The sequence below is a fragment of the Diadema setosum genome, chromosome 9 (assembly GCF_964275005.1).
Source record: "Diadema setosum chromosome 9, eeDiaSeto1, whole genome shotgun sequence".
Lineage (NCBI taxonomy): Eukaryota > Metazoa > Echinodermata > Echinoidea > Diadematoida > Diadematidae > Diadema > Diadema setosum.
In genome coordinates this window covers 28,454,730-28,468,910 of record NC_092693.1, presented here as the reverse complement: position 1 = coordinate 28,468,910, position 14,181 = coordinate 28,454,730, and the positions used below count along the sequence as shown (strand labels likewise).

At 43.6% G+C, this 14,181-nt stretch overlaps 1 long non-coding RNA gene across 1 annotated transcript in view; it reads left to right on the top strand.

The window, feature by feature from the left end:
* LOC140232983 (uncharacterized) overlaps positions 1 to 14,181 on the top strand; it is a 48,355-nt gene that overhangs the window by 25,051 nt on the left and 9,123 nt on the right. Inside the window, exons 3-4 of the long non-coding RNA XR_011901517.1 lie at positions 12,409 to 13,133; positions 13,908 to 14,152. This is a non-coding gene — a long non-coding RNA (uncharacterized lncRNA). The remainder of the gene's footprint in view (positions 1 to 12,408; positions 13,134 to 13,907; positions 14,153 to 14,181) is intronic.

Sequence of the window (14,181 nt, the reverse complement as noted above, 5' to 3'; positions counted from 1 at the left end):
TTATTGAAACACACATTCCTGCTTTAACATCATGATACATTTCTTGAGTACACTCAATTGAAATACCTTTATAGGGAGCCTATATCCATTGATCATGATAATAATGTAAGTTCATGAAAATGCATGAAGGAGCGCGTTCATAAAAGAGATATACTTGGCATTCAAGAAAATCTAAAGATGATTCTTTTTTTACTGAATTCTTATCTCTTGTGACACAGGAGGGGTGGCCCTTTTAAAAATCCCCCATGGGCCACCTTACTAATTAACTCCCCTTTCACAAGTTGCTGCCACCTCATACTTTTTTGGGGCATGAACCCTTATTGAATGACAAAAATTGATTGACTTATGTCACTCCCCTAACCCTCCAACATCTGTGTATACACATGGCTATTGTGCTGTCAACAGTAAAAGAGTTCAGAAATGTATAGAATGGTATAGACTTTACTTATGTTTCTTTGCTGTGTCTATTATTGCCTTTATTGAACTCTGTATTGTCTTGTGACCTTGTTGGCTTAAATATGGACCTTAAAAACACAGCTGCCTTTAACAGTTATTCTTTCTGCTAAATTTATGTGTACTGTGTTTAATTTAATATAAAGCTTTTGAGTTGTTAAACCAATGCACATGCATGTAAAACTCGCTCATGCCTTGGAGATCACATCACATGTGACATAGTTTTTAAGAAAAAAAATTGTCATTGTACTGAACGCAATAAATGAACATGACATATTATATTCTACATTATGTCTATCTGACTTTGTTTTCACTAATATCATCTAAACCAACATCTTGACCTTAAAGATTCATGAAAGGACTTAAAACATTAGCTACAAAAAAAAAAAAATAAACAAAATACACACACACATTATTATTGGTTCATGAATAAGGTCATCAAGACCTCTAATATTGCTAACGTCATTAACTCTCTTTTTAGGTCATCAAGACCTCAAATACATGTAATTCTCTTCTACTGAGGTCATCAAGAACTCCATTATCTACTATTGCCCTACAAACTGTCAAGTACATTGTATTGCTACTAACAATATTCACTGACAAATATTCATCTGTCAGAGTCTTGTCCACTTACTTTGCTGGTAGTACTTGATTAGAACTGGAAAGGGGGTGAAAGAGCTCCAGTAGATAAAGATGAGAAGTGTTCAGCTGAAGAATCTTCTGCTCCATTTTTCATACTCTTGAGATTTGACAGGTTTCAGTGTTTACATTAGGGGCTACCCAGTGTCCATCCAGGGATGAACCTGCCTTTTATAGGCTATTAAAACTCTTTAGCTAGATGCTTTCTCATGGCAACCATGCCATTTTCTCAGCTGATTGGTCAAAAGTGAAATCACACACGGGCAGTAGAAAAAAAAAACCCCTTATTTTGAACTCATTATGATTTTTAGTGCAGCAGACAAGCATCGGTACTGAAATCACCAACACTGGGGGTGAGGAAAGTGAAGAACAAAGATAGTAGATAAGAAGATACGAAGGCGCGCGATAAAAAGGGACACAAAATAGCTACCCTACATGACTATACAAAAGAGAGCTAAGTACAAACTCAGTACACCTAGGAACATCACTCATTTCAAAAGGTAGTGGTATTTTTATTATCTTAAAAAGATTTAAAAATCATAGTTGTAGCTTTTTTTCGAGTAAGGGGATTATTTTGAAGAACAAGATTTTAAATTAATACAGATTATTTCGTGGAGGTAAAAATTTGGCAACAACATGATCTCACAATCAAAGACGCTTGATAAACAACAACAACATCTTCAAAGACAGCGCGTCTCAGGCAAAGACACACATCACCTGAGACGCGCTGTTCCTGAAGCCGCTGCTGCTGTTTATCAAGCGTCAAGGCAGCGCGTCTCAGTTGATGTGCGTAATACGCTCGAGGACCGCGCGCTGTCCATTTGTTTTGTACAGGATTAGCGCGTACTTTCCTGTCTTATTAAGCGTCTTTGGTGAAGAAGTGGTTAAAAGAGAGAGAGAGAGCCATATTTATCACACAGTCCCCCTCACAATTGCTGTCCTAGCGATCGCAGGAAGATGCGCCGAGTTATTACACATTTGTAGGCCTGTAGGTCTAGATCTGCACTACTTTTTTTTACAATAAATTACAGAGATTAATACTGTATAACACTGTAAAATTGTTATGTACTTGAAACACTAAATTTATCCACACATGCATATAGTATGCCAGTTCTCTATACTATGTTTTAGAACAACTATTTCTCGCAGTGAAAGAACAGCACCTCCAGAAAAGGGAAGAAGAACGAATTACTTTTGTGAACCCTGGCCCACGTGTCGCTTCCTTGTTCATACTACAATGTGTTACACTGTATATCACCTGTGTCATTTTCATGTGATTGTAAGCTATGTAACTGTTATTGTCTTCTTTTTTTTTGGAGGGGGGGGGGGAGGGTTTGAATATATGAATGAATAAACGAATAAGTAATTAATAATAATAATAATGATAATAATAATGATAATAATAATAATAATAATAATAATAATAATATTGATAATAAAAATAATAAAATGATAATAATAACAATAATGATAATGAAGATAATGATAACAAAGTAGCTTTAAATATGTCTGGTTGTAAATAAAGCCATGTAAGTACACTTTAGCAAGAAAAAGATTTTATGAAGGCATTTTGATTTCTGTGAAGGAGCAATAATTAAGATACCCGATAGCACTTGGTAAACAGTGTTTAATTGGTGGTATTACAATACTTTGAAGTGTAACAAAAAATTAAAAGAAAGATGAAGAGGGAGGGGGAAGACGAGAGAAAGACACGCAATATAGTCCAATGAAATTCAATATGAACTTTTGATAAACTTGTTTTCTGGGATAAATGTGATAGTTTTCTAACATTATGAGGTCTGTAGCCTTCTCTCTTGACACCTATTACATGTATAAGGAGTACCTTTAGTAGAAGCTGCCTTTGGGGAGGTGCAGAGTCTCTACCGTCCTGCTAATTCCCTCGCTCGACTCTGAGGCTAGGCTACACGTAGGTAGGATGCCATGAAGTTGCATGGTCATTGGTCACTCTACAGTAGCATGTAGTGCAAGATGAAGGAGGATGACCATTTGGCAAATCAGTTTGCAATGTCAAGATCAAATTCGTTTTTCATATCAACTTGTGCATAATTACACACCTTGTAGGCATAATTTCATTTTCTCTTTGTGTTGACCAACCTTTCTCCACAAAAACGGCACAATGACAACAGACAATGGGTATGTTTATCCATGACTGCTAGCATGAAAAGTAGTTCCGAACTTCATAAAAGACAGCTTGCCATCACTGACAAAAAATACTCTAGGATGGAAAAAAATGTATCACTCTTGTCAGATAAAACCCTCAAGATTCTTTGGAAGTATGCAAAGAAAACTTGAAATTCCAGCAAAAAGCAGATTTTATCTGATCAGAAAGGCAAGGAAAACAAAATAAAAAAAATGTAAAAATTGAGTATGTTGAAGTGTGAATGTCCCTTTTTACCCGACAGCAGAGGTGTACTCTGCTACTGTACATTTTTTAAAACACTGGTGATGCATAATGTGAGTAATATGAACGTCATTATTTCTCATGGTGCTTGTGTGTATACTCTGAATGGATATTACATCATGAGATAAGTTTGGAAACCACTCTGGGATTTGATGAATGACGTAGTTTTGTCATGTGTCTCTAAAGAGTAGCACCATTAGTTACTGTACAGGACAGCTGCTAGCAATAGGTGTATCACATAACTTTTTATATCATTAGGGATCAATTTTCTCAGTCTCTTGATGGCATCTCTGCAACCTTTGGTGTTCCTGGACGTGGCCAGGTAAGAGCACAGATCCTTGAAATATTTGCCAGTGGACATTCAAAGCAAATTTATACCCTAATCACTTAGATTTACATGAATATGTTTGAAAGTAGTTATAGATTTCCACTGACTAAAAAAAAATAATAATGTGTGACCAAACAATGGGCCGAATGCATAAAACAAGCAATTGCTTGTAAGCAATTGCTTCAAGCAAAAACACAAGCTCTTCTAGCAAAACGTCTAGCTCAAGCAATTGCTTAAATCCATATGCATAATCTTTTGCATATGCCAATACCTTTTGCTTGTCCCGCACAAGCAATTGCTTGCGTTTTCATTAAAAGGGATGTCACGCCTGTGCGAACACAACGTAAATGAGAAGCAGACACAAATCGAGTTTCCGAGTAAACAGTCACCTTGAAGGCATTTAATGGAACCCAGCTTCAGACCAGATACCCAGCAGTGTGTGGCAGACAGTAACGCTACAGTCACCGAGAGGTGGCGCTATATAACAAGCTTGACTTGTAACATTGATAATCATTAACAACACTGGCGTGATTGCCTTTCTTTTTTACTCTTTCATTTTTCACCTGAATGATAAAGAAAATATAAAAGCTCTACTTGAGCTTAACAAACCATTACCTTTAAAATGAATAAAGGTGTAAACTATTATAACATACAAGTAGTTGCACTGTTCATGACCTATGATACTTTCAAGAGTAAACTGCCATGAACTATAATAGGCTAGCTGGCTTATAAAAACACTAAGCTAACACCTGAAAATAACAATTACACTAACACCTGACTTAGACACCAAGAGTGTAATCATAAAAACTTATTGGGTACCGTACGTTTAACAATAACACCAGATACGCATTCTACCATCAATTCTTCTCGTCAACGTTAAAGAAAACAAAAACAATCATGAATTGTTACAAGTATATAACCATCACATCATACCAATACCTCTCTCAGACGTGCTGACACTGAGTTATACAGTCCTGATTGACATGAAACATACCGTTCAGCAAAAACAACAAATTTGACAATCATGTACGACCTGATGGGGCAAGCTAGGATGGCATGAAATAAGTAGCTCCTATAAAGGCATAGACTTACACAGTATAAACAAAAATATGAAATGATGTACAAAATATTCATGAGGGGACACAGGAAATACACATATCTATATGAAAATAGAATTACATATGCACGTAGCAGAAAACATTGATATGTACGAGTAAAGGTGCAATTAGGGACAGGCACCAAACAGACACCAGAGAAGTAAATATATAAAGGTAACTGGGAAATATTAAGAAGATAAGGGTATGTGATAATAAACCTGGTATTACATACACTCAGAAACAAGAAGGCGTATGCACCCACTAAGGATATAAGCATCATATGTTATACACAGCACAAAGGGGCAAATCACTGAGACATAAGCGGGGTGACTGAAAAAAAATACACCTATAGAACATATCCACAACTAAATTATACGCAGAACATACCAAGACAGCTAGGTGAGAGACAATAAAGATAAACAAGGATGTCATACAAAGACGGTTTGGTAGAAATGAAGAATAAACATGATACAAGTACAGCTTAAAAGAAAAACAAAAAACGCCCATTTGGGGCACCTCAGAAAAAAGGTTATGTTAAGGGACATAATGTAATAAACCAGATGGGGGAAATGAAATAACATATGTGGCACCAGGATAACATGGCTATAAGAGAGGTACATTGTAAGGATACACAGTGAGTGAGGGGGGGGGGGGGCATTAATCTGAGGTAGCCAACAGTTCGCACAGAAAACAAAATACATGTACATTGTAGATCATTGATTAATACATCAAATAATCATCAAACCTAGGTGGGAGGCGTCGGGAGCGCTGAGGGCGCCCAGTGGGGGTCACATGGGTGGGGGGACAACCTGGACCGTTAATAGTCGGAACAGTGGGGGCAGGTTCCTGGGGCAGAGGGGGAAGGGGGGCTTCAGGAGGGGGCTCCTGCAGGGGGACACACGGGACATCTGGCCCAGGAGGCAATGAGAGTTCCTGTGGAATGTCTCTGCAGGTGTCCGGGGGGAGCAAATCTCGCTCGTCATCTGGGGAAAGCAAGTCTGTCTCATCTTCGTCGGACATCTGGTGCTGGGGAGGAGCCACAAGGGGAACAGGGACCCTCATGCATTGCGATGTCTTTACACGATATGACGATTTTCTGAGCTGAGAGCCAATGAATTTGCGAATGTTACACCACTTGCCATCTATTGATGTTACAAGGTATCGAGGGCGTGCGGAGGACTTGCTGCGATCTGACCGGAGATAAACAAGGTCCCCAACTGCGAGAGGGTCATCATTGGGGAGGATGCGGGAGGGAGCCTTGGAACGCTCGCTGTGGGGATGGTTCGAAAGGCGCTGTTCATGTTGTGAAGAGATGAGGTCTGCATCCGACAGTGGAATTTGGCTGTGCGTGAATTGGTCGCGCTGAGTCCACATTTCACGTGCAGAAAGGCCACGCGAGCGAAGACGGCTATTGAGTCGGGCAGTGGCGAGGGACAGGGACAAGGATGTCAGTGGTCCTCCGGAGGGCTCATGCCGCAGGATTTCATCTTCGAGTTCACGAATGGCCTTCTCAGCAACCGGGTTCTTATTGGGATTTTTGGCATGACCTACTTCAATGGAAAGGTGAAACTGGGCGAGCAGGGCATCATCTTGTAAGGAGGCGAAACCAGGGGCGGGGTCGGTGCGGATGACAGCAGGGGGCCCATCGAGCGGGCGAAGTTCCACACAGAGACGGATCAAGGTATCGCGAAGAGTATCTCTGCGCTCATCTGGAAGGAAACAAGTGGCGGTGTAGGAAGTGACACATTCGCGGAGAAGTAAAATCAGTTGTTTCGAGCGCTTGATGACATCAGCGGCGAACGATGTACCCACGGCTGCGGGGGGATCGCCAGTGGTCTGAGGGACAACCGTGTGTGGAGCATTCCGCAGGGATGCACACTGATGGCAAGTGTCGGTGACACGTGTGATGGCAGAGTCCATGTCCAAGGCAAAAAAATGCCGGTTGACAACGGTCTTGAGTTGGTGGTGGGTGGGATGATCAAGTTGGAGATGGAGTGAAGTAAGCAGGCCATCAAGAACGCTACGGGGGATGATGATGCACTCGCGAGGTGACAGGAGAGCCTGTTCACGGCGGACAACCAACAGCCCATCTCTAGCTATGGTAGCAACACGGAGATAGCGTTTGACGTCTTTGATATTGGTCAGTTTCTTAGAAGGTCGGGTGCCCTGGAGAAGGTGAGCATGAGTGCGTCGCAAGTCTGGGCACTCAGATTGTATGCTGACCCACGCTGGACGGGAAGTGAAGGGTAACTTCTGCTTCCCTGTGAGCACGTCTGTAGGGGACACTCTGTGAACAACAGAATCCTCTGTCTGACGAATGAAGAGGCATACCTGACAAGAGGAATCAGTGCACTCTGGGGCATTCCTGCTAGCAAAATCTGACGGAACATTGGCGGATCCAGCCAGATGGAGCACGGCACATTGGAACCGGCTAACTGTGGACAGGAAGGTTGACACACGTGGGCTGGCAGAGAACTCACCACGACAGAGTTTTTCAAAAGCCTGTACACAGGGCTTGCTATCTGTGAGAATGCATGGCCGGTGCTTGGACTGCACAATGTACGGGCTGAAATACTTGCAGGATGCTGCAATAGAAAGGGCCTCTATCTCACATGGGAGCCAAGTAACCTGCCGATCACGAAGTTTGGAGCTAAAGAAACCAGCTACCTGTGGCTTTCCTTGTCGTGTTATGTACAATGTGGCACCAATACCATGATCTTTGACAGCACCATCAGTAACAATCCAAAGCTGGTCGGATGGTCGGGGAAGGGTAATGGCACGGGGGGAGGCTAAGGCTTCCTGAGCGGTCTTGAAAAATGAACGCAGGTCATCGGACCAATCAATGCGATCACTCGACTGACCACCAGCAATTGCGGCGTCCAGTGGTGTGAGGAAGATAGCGCAATGTGGGAGAACACGGGCGAGCATCTTATATGCCCCAATGAAGGAACGCATTCCTTTCACAGTAGTAGGAGGGGGGCATGAGGCAAGCGCCGCAATGCGATGAGGGCTCGCTTGTAGGGTCCCTTGGGACCAGATCCAGCCCAGGACCGTGGTAGACTTTGGGCAAATCACAGTCTTACGGGCTGAAAGATGAAGGCCTGACTTTCGGAGGGCATGCAGGACACGTGACCAATTCTGGAGAAGCTCCTCGGGGGTATCACCACCAATGAACAAGTCGTCTGCAAGTTTCACAACAATACCTTCCACAAGTAGATCCCCAAGCACGCGACACATCAGCTCTTCAAGAGCAGTTTCTGAGCCTGGCATGCCCATGGCACAGCGTGTATACACACGGACTCCACGATAGGGGGTTGCAACACCACAATACTTCATCGAGGCCTTGGACAGGGGAATTTGATAAAAAGCATTGGTGAGATCTGTGGCAATGAGATGTTTCCATTGACCAATTTTTCTGAGGGTGGAATCCACATCAGGCATAAGGGAGGGCTGAGGCTTGGCATAACGGCCTACATCGGCAAAAGCTGTAACAAGGCGGAAGCCGCCGTTGGCCTTCTTCACAAGGAAGGATGGATTCAGGTACTCAACAGAGATGCCCACATCTTCTGGGCGAGCAAAGACACCCTGTTGTTCTAGTTCATCGAATTTCTCTTGGAGATCAACCAAAGAGTTACGGGAGTAAAGTGGCAAGCGACCCTTGCGTTGGGGAGGCTGAACCGGGCCCATGTTGACAACGGCCTCAAACGGGCCAACAGCACCATTATACCCAGTGAAGGCAGGGTCAAAAACATCATCGAACTCCGCATGGAGAGACTGAAAGTCATGTTTCGTACCAATGGGGATAATGCAATCAGGATCGAGCAATATTGGGTCAGAAAAACGATGCTCAGTATCACGTGAGACACCACTGGGCACGGGCCTATCGGGTACACGGGGGAGGTCATCAGACTGAGGCTCTGAAGGAACGTAGACCGGACGGACCTGGCAGAAATGTTCATGTTTACGGATCAGGCGGGGTTGAGGCGTAAGATTAGGGATACGCACTTTGCCTGCTACACTGGAGACCATGCACGGTTCAGGCCAAGATGGATCAGTTGGGGGAACACCTTTCTGAGGGACAATCCTGGGCTCAAGGGCAAGTGTGTCATGAGACAGTAGCTCATCAGGAACTGACAGCTCGACGAATTCACCAGGCAAAAGCACAGTAGACTGAGATGGGGCACGAAGGACATGAGCACGGCGAACTGCATGTGTCGCATTGTCCGAAGGCCTGCGAGAACCATATGAAATGATCATGTCATCACCCACACACACCTGGCGTTTAGCAGGACGAACTGACACATCATTGTGCTCCATGAATGGGGTACCTGCGAGTACTTCTACATCAAGATTATCAATGACCAAACCCTCAAACACGAATGACTTGCCGTCACGAGTGAAGGACAGAGTGGTCTCCCCAACAACATCAAGGGGGGAAGACCCATCGGCTTGATGAGCAGACTGCGAGCTGGGTTTTATGACACCCTGGAGGGACTGGACAGTAGAAGCTCTGATCATGTTACCAGTAGCACCACTGTCGACAGTGATGCGAACGACCTGGTGCCCGCAAAACGCATCAAAATATGGAGACTGACGGACCTGGACTCTGAGGGCCGATGAAGAGTCGCTGGTAGCCGTATCATCCTTCAGAGGGACAGGCTCAGACAGGTGGACCTGTTCAACTTGGCACAAATCATCAATCTCATCATCAGACTCTAAAATATGTGCAACCTGGCGGGCCTTAGCAATGAATCGCCTGTCTGCTTCGGGTAAGTACGTACACTCACTTAAATAATGAGTGTCTGGCCGGCGCGCTTCACGACAGAGAGGACAGTATTTACTGTTGCGCTGGGGGGTGCGAGTCTGCAGATTGCGGCGACTGCGGGGCATTGGAGCACGCTGGGGGCGTAGGCCTACAGGGCGCGGGGAAGGGGAGGTCAGGGTGCGCATAGCACGAGAACTCTCTGTGGTGTGGATTTCATCCAAAAGACTATCTAATGCCTGAGAGATTTCGGGTTTCAGTGAAGCTAGGGTACGAGAGCGCAATTCTGTCCCGTAGCGCTGCTTGACCAGGCGAGGAAGATCTGAATGAATGAGTTGGAGCCAAGTGAGGACGATAAGGTTTTCCAACGTGGGAGTAAGCTCCTCATCTTCGCTAACACGCTTACCATGGTGAGTTATGCCACCTGCGGATGTGAGCAGGTTGTCTTCGATAAAGGCCACCACCCTTTGGTAGAGGTCCTCAGGACGCTCATCCGGCTCTAGTTTGATGTCACTGAAATCAAGAAAGTGAGCGCCGGTACTTTGAAACCCATAATGAAGCCTGATCTTCCCCCAAATATCGTTGAGGGAGGTGGAAGTCTTGACTATGGAATTGCGTGAGATAATGGGACAATAATTAGCAATCTGTCCGAGCATAAGCTCAAGCATACTGGCTTTCTGGTGTGCTGATTTTCGAGACCCAGTCGGGACGCTTTCTGGGTCATCAACAAAGCCACGGAGTGGGCAAGATTTAGATTTTTGAGCCCATGAGCAATCATCATCTAGGAACGGCGCAAAATTTGAGTCTAGGGTGAGAGTGTACACTAAGTTTTGTCGCCAATTGTCGAATGAATTGACTGTTTCACGTTTGGTGAGACACCATTGCTTGGGTGCTCTTGGAGCTGAGGCCATCACTAAAGCCTATAGGTGGGACCGTAATGTAAGAGAAAAACAAGGAACTTACACCAACTCTGGATCGTTGGCCGATTTGGAGCTCAGCAAGCTTAACGTCTGCATGTGCAGGTGAAAACAAATCCTCAGGAGTAGGTAACGTTTCCAGAGCTGCCACCACGTAAATGAGAAGCAGACACAAATCGAGTTTCCGAGTAAACAGTCACCTTGAAGGCATTTAATGGAACCCAGCTTCAGACCAGATACCCAGCAGTGTGTGGCAGACAGTAACGCTACAGTCACCGAGAGGTGGCGCTATATAACAAGCTTGACTTGTAACATTGATAATCATTAACAACACTGGCGCAAGAACAAAGGCGAGTGTGGCATCATGTATTTGAAAGGGCTTGTGTATGTGGAAACATTTCCTGACATAGCAGAAGAGCTATAAAATGCACACACAGACACGTACACACACATCTATACACACACATGTATTACTGGCTGATTCCCATCACTGCAGCTTACAGCAGCCCGGATCTGCCAGATCGCACGTGGAGAGAGGTCTCCTCGCTCTCCACCAAAGTCAGACATCCTACCTGTTTTTCATCACATTTTGCGTGCTAACAACTGGACATTCCCGTTGTTGAAATGAAAAAGTTTCTTACACTACTTATGAGTAATTTCTTGTAGATTTATGCCACTCCTTCGCAAGTGTGGTCTTTCTTTCATTAATTTGAAAATGATACTTAAAAGGAAACGTTCCGGTTAAGCAAAAGCTCAAGCTCATTTTACAGAGCTTGGAAAATCGTAAGCAATTGCTAGCAAGAACTAGCAAATGGTATATTTTATGCATACGTTTTTCAGCAAATGCTTGGTCTCTAAGCAATTGCTTGCGGGCAGCAAGCAATAGCTTGTGCTTGCTAGCAAAAGCTTCTGCTTGCAAGCAATTGCTTGTTTTTATGCATACGGATTCGAGTAAAAGGCTAGCACAAGCAATTGCTAGCGTTTATGCATTCGGCCCATTGTAACAAAGAGTCCAATACACGACACCCAAATTTTGAATACAAAGAACATTTTAATGTATTCAAACTCAAAACTTTCACTTGGTTCAATGTAATAAATACAAACAGTTCAAAACGTGAAAAAGGGTTTCCATACAGGACACTTCTTGTACGTATCATGAAGAAGTTTATCTTGTGAAGTGCTACTTCACAAGGAGGTCTGCAATGACTGGGTAGGGAGTAATCTGAGAACTTGAGATTCACCAACGAATTTCTGAATGTCCTTTACAATACCGCCTTGATTTGATCAGCACCTGTTAAAGAAATTATGTCGACCATTGACTCTCAGTCTCATGAGAATAATGTACCCAAATGAATTTTTTTTTTCAACATTCATGAAACATGTCAGAACATTGCTGCAAGTGCTTGAGTATAAGAGACTACATTGCTATTGTATAGTCTTATTGAAATTTTAAGATACTTTTTTTTTTTCTTGTGCTATGTCTATCTGATCTTGCCTGGTTACCTAGTATCTGGTGTGAATATTGGAATAGAAAGTAGATGAAAACAAAGTGTAACATACATATATATTAGGAAAGTAGGCTACTTGCAATGCATTCATGACCCAAGCAAGAAAATCAGATTTTTCAAAGAAATTTGATACATATAGTTGGAATGCCAGTAGGAGTTTATGTCAGTGCTTATGGCTACATCTGAACTAATGATGGTATTGACTGCATTGTACGCAAATGTTTGTGTGGCTCCTCATGCAGGGGAGACTGTAAGTATAATGCAGTTTTCCTTTCTTTGCAGAGACAGGGACAATACTTTTTGAAGAAAACTTTGCGAAATGCAGAGTTTGTGATCATGTAGATGAATGGGTTCAGTGCACTGTTAAAGTTAGCCAGAAACCCAAATGTGACGCTGAGCTGCCATGGCAACTCTCTTCTGATGATGGCCATGTAGTGCATCCCCACTGCAAAGGGTCCCCAGCAGGCCATGAAGGCTACTAAGACAACAAACACCCTCAGAGCCTTCTTCACCTGCTGCAGAGTCTCCCTGAGGGAGTCCAATTCTCCAGTCTGCACGGCTGCTGTCTGGAGGTAGATGCTCCGTCGGGTCCTCCAGCTGATGCGGGCAATCTGGGAGGAGGAGAAGAAGATGATGCAGAGGGGGGCATAGAAGCCACATGCAAGCACGAGGAAGGTGTAGAATGAGTTCTCCTCAGTCGTCACAGCGATGGCGCAGCTGTAAAGGTCGGGCCGAAACCCAATAACATGCGGTATGACCGTGGAGAAGGTGGCTACTGCCCCTCCATAGAGCCAAGTGAGGAGCAGCAGCCACTTGACGCGCTGCTTGGAGAAGAGCCGCTGATAGTGTAAGGGCCTCGAGATGCAGATGTAGCGGTCCACACTGATAAGGGAAAGGGTGGCGATGGAGACAACCACAGTGGCAATGGAAGTAGCAGCCATGCAGTGGCAGAAGAGGCTGTTGCTGTACCACTTTCCCGTCAGCGTGATAGGGACACAGAATGGCAGGTAGAAAAGCCCATTTGAGATGTCAGCAATGGCCAGGTTAATGAGACAGAATCCTATTTAAAGAGGGAATGATAAGAACAAGACATTAGAAAGACAATGTAACCATCATCACAACTGAACCCCATATTGTTTGTCAGTTCGTCATGAATTCAAACCCTTTGATTTTTGCAAATAACACATTGACTGTCTCTTATTCCTAATTCCCCCAAACTTTTTCTATTGTAGCCTCATATACAGTATGAAAAAAAAATATGATAATGATGCATATCAGGGATTTCCTAAACCTATCTTTAAAATGTCACTTCTCTCTGAGATGACCAACTAGTGAAGAGTGAATTTAATAGAAACCTTACTCAAACTACCATGAGTTGCCTCACAATTTTGTAAGTAATCAACCATATCTTATCATGGCATCAATTGATGGGAACCTGGTATTCCCAAAATGTAGACAAGAATGCCTGCATTTGTAGCCTTAATTCGTGCTTATTTGTGTTTTTGAAAAATGGCTTTGATAGTTTCTTCTATCAATGAGTGAATCACAGTTTTAATTACCTTTTTTTTTTTTTTTTTTTATTGTAGTATGCTCTTCTTTCGCTATAAAACTCATAGGAGGATGTACATATGTAGCTATTGAGGCTGAGCTCAGTAGAATTTCACTTTTGCTGACCTCATTCAGGTACCTCATTTGTGTAGAACAAAAGAGTTCTGTGAGCCCATCAGCGCATGCTCTCTTTGTACCTCTTGCCCAATTGATGTATTTTGTATCATTCAAAGGCACATGCAGTTGACTGTGGAACAGGGATTCATGTACCGCTTGGACTGCTTTCACACAGGTGGATAACCAACCTGTCCATCCTCTGTCAACCAGCAAAAAGGACCTCGTTTGGGGGCATTGGAGGATCTCGGAGAACTGCGTGAAGAACGGGTCAAGCTGCTGTCCGACAGCTACCATTATGAAGATACTACTCACCAGTTTGATTGAGGAGCCTGGAAGAGGAGACAATGGTTCTGATCGCCAGGTAGTTGAATATGATAATGACCACAATGA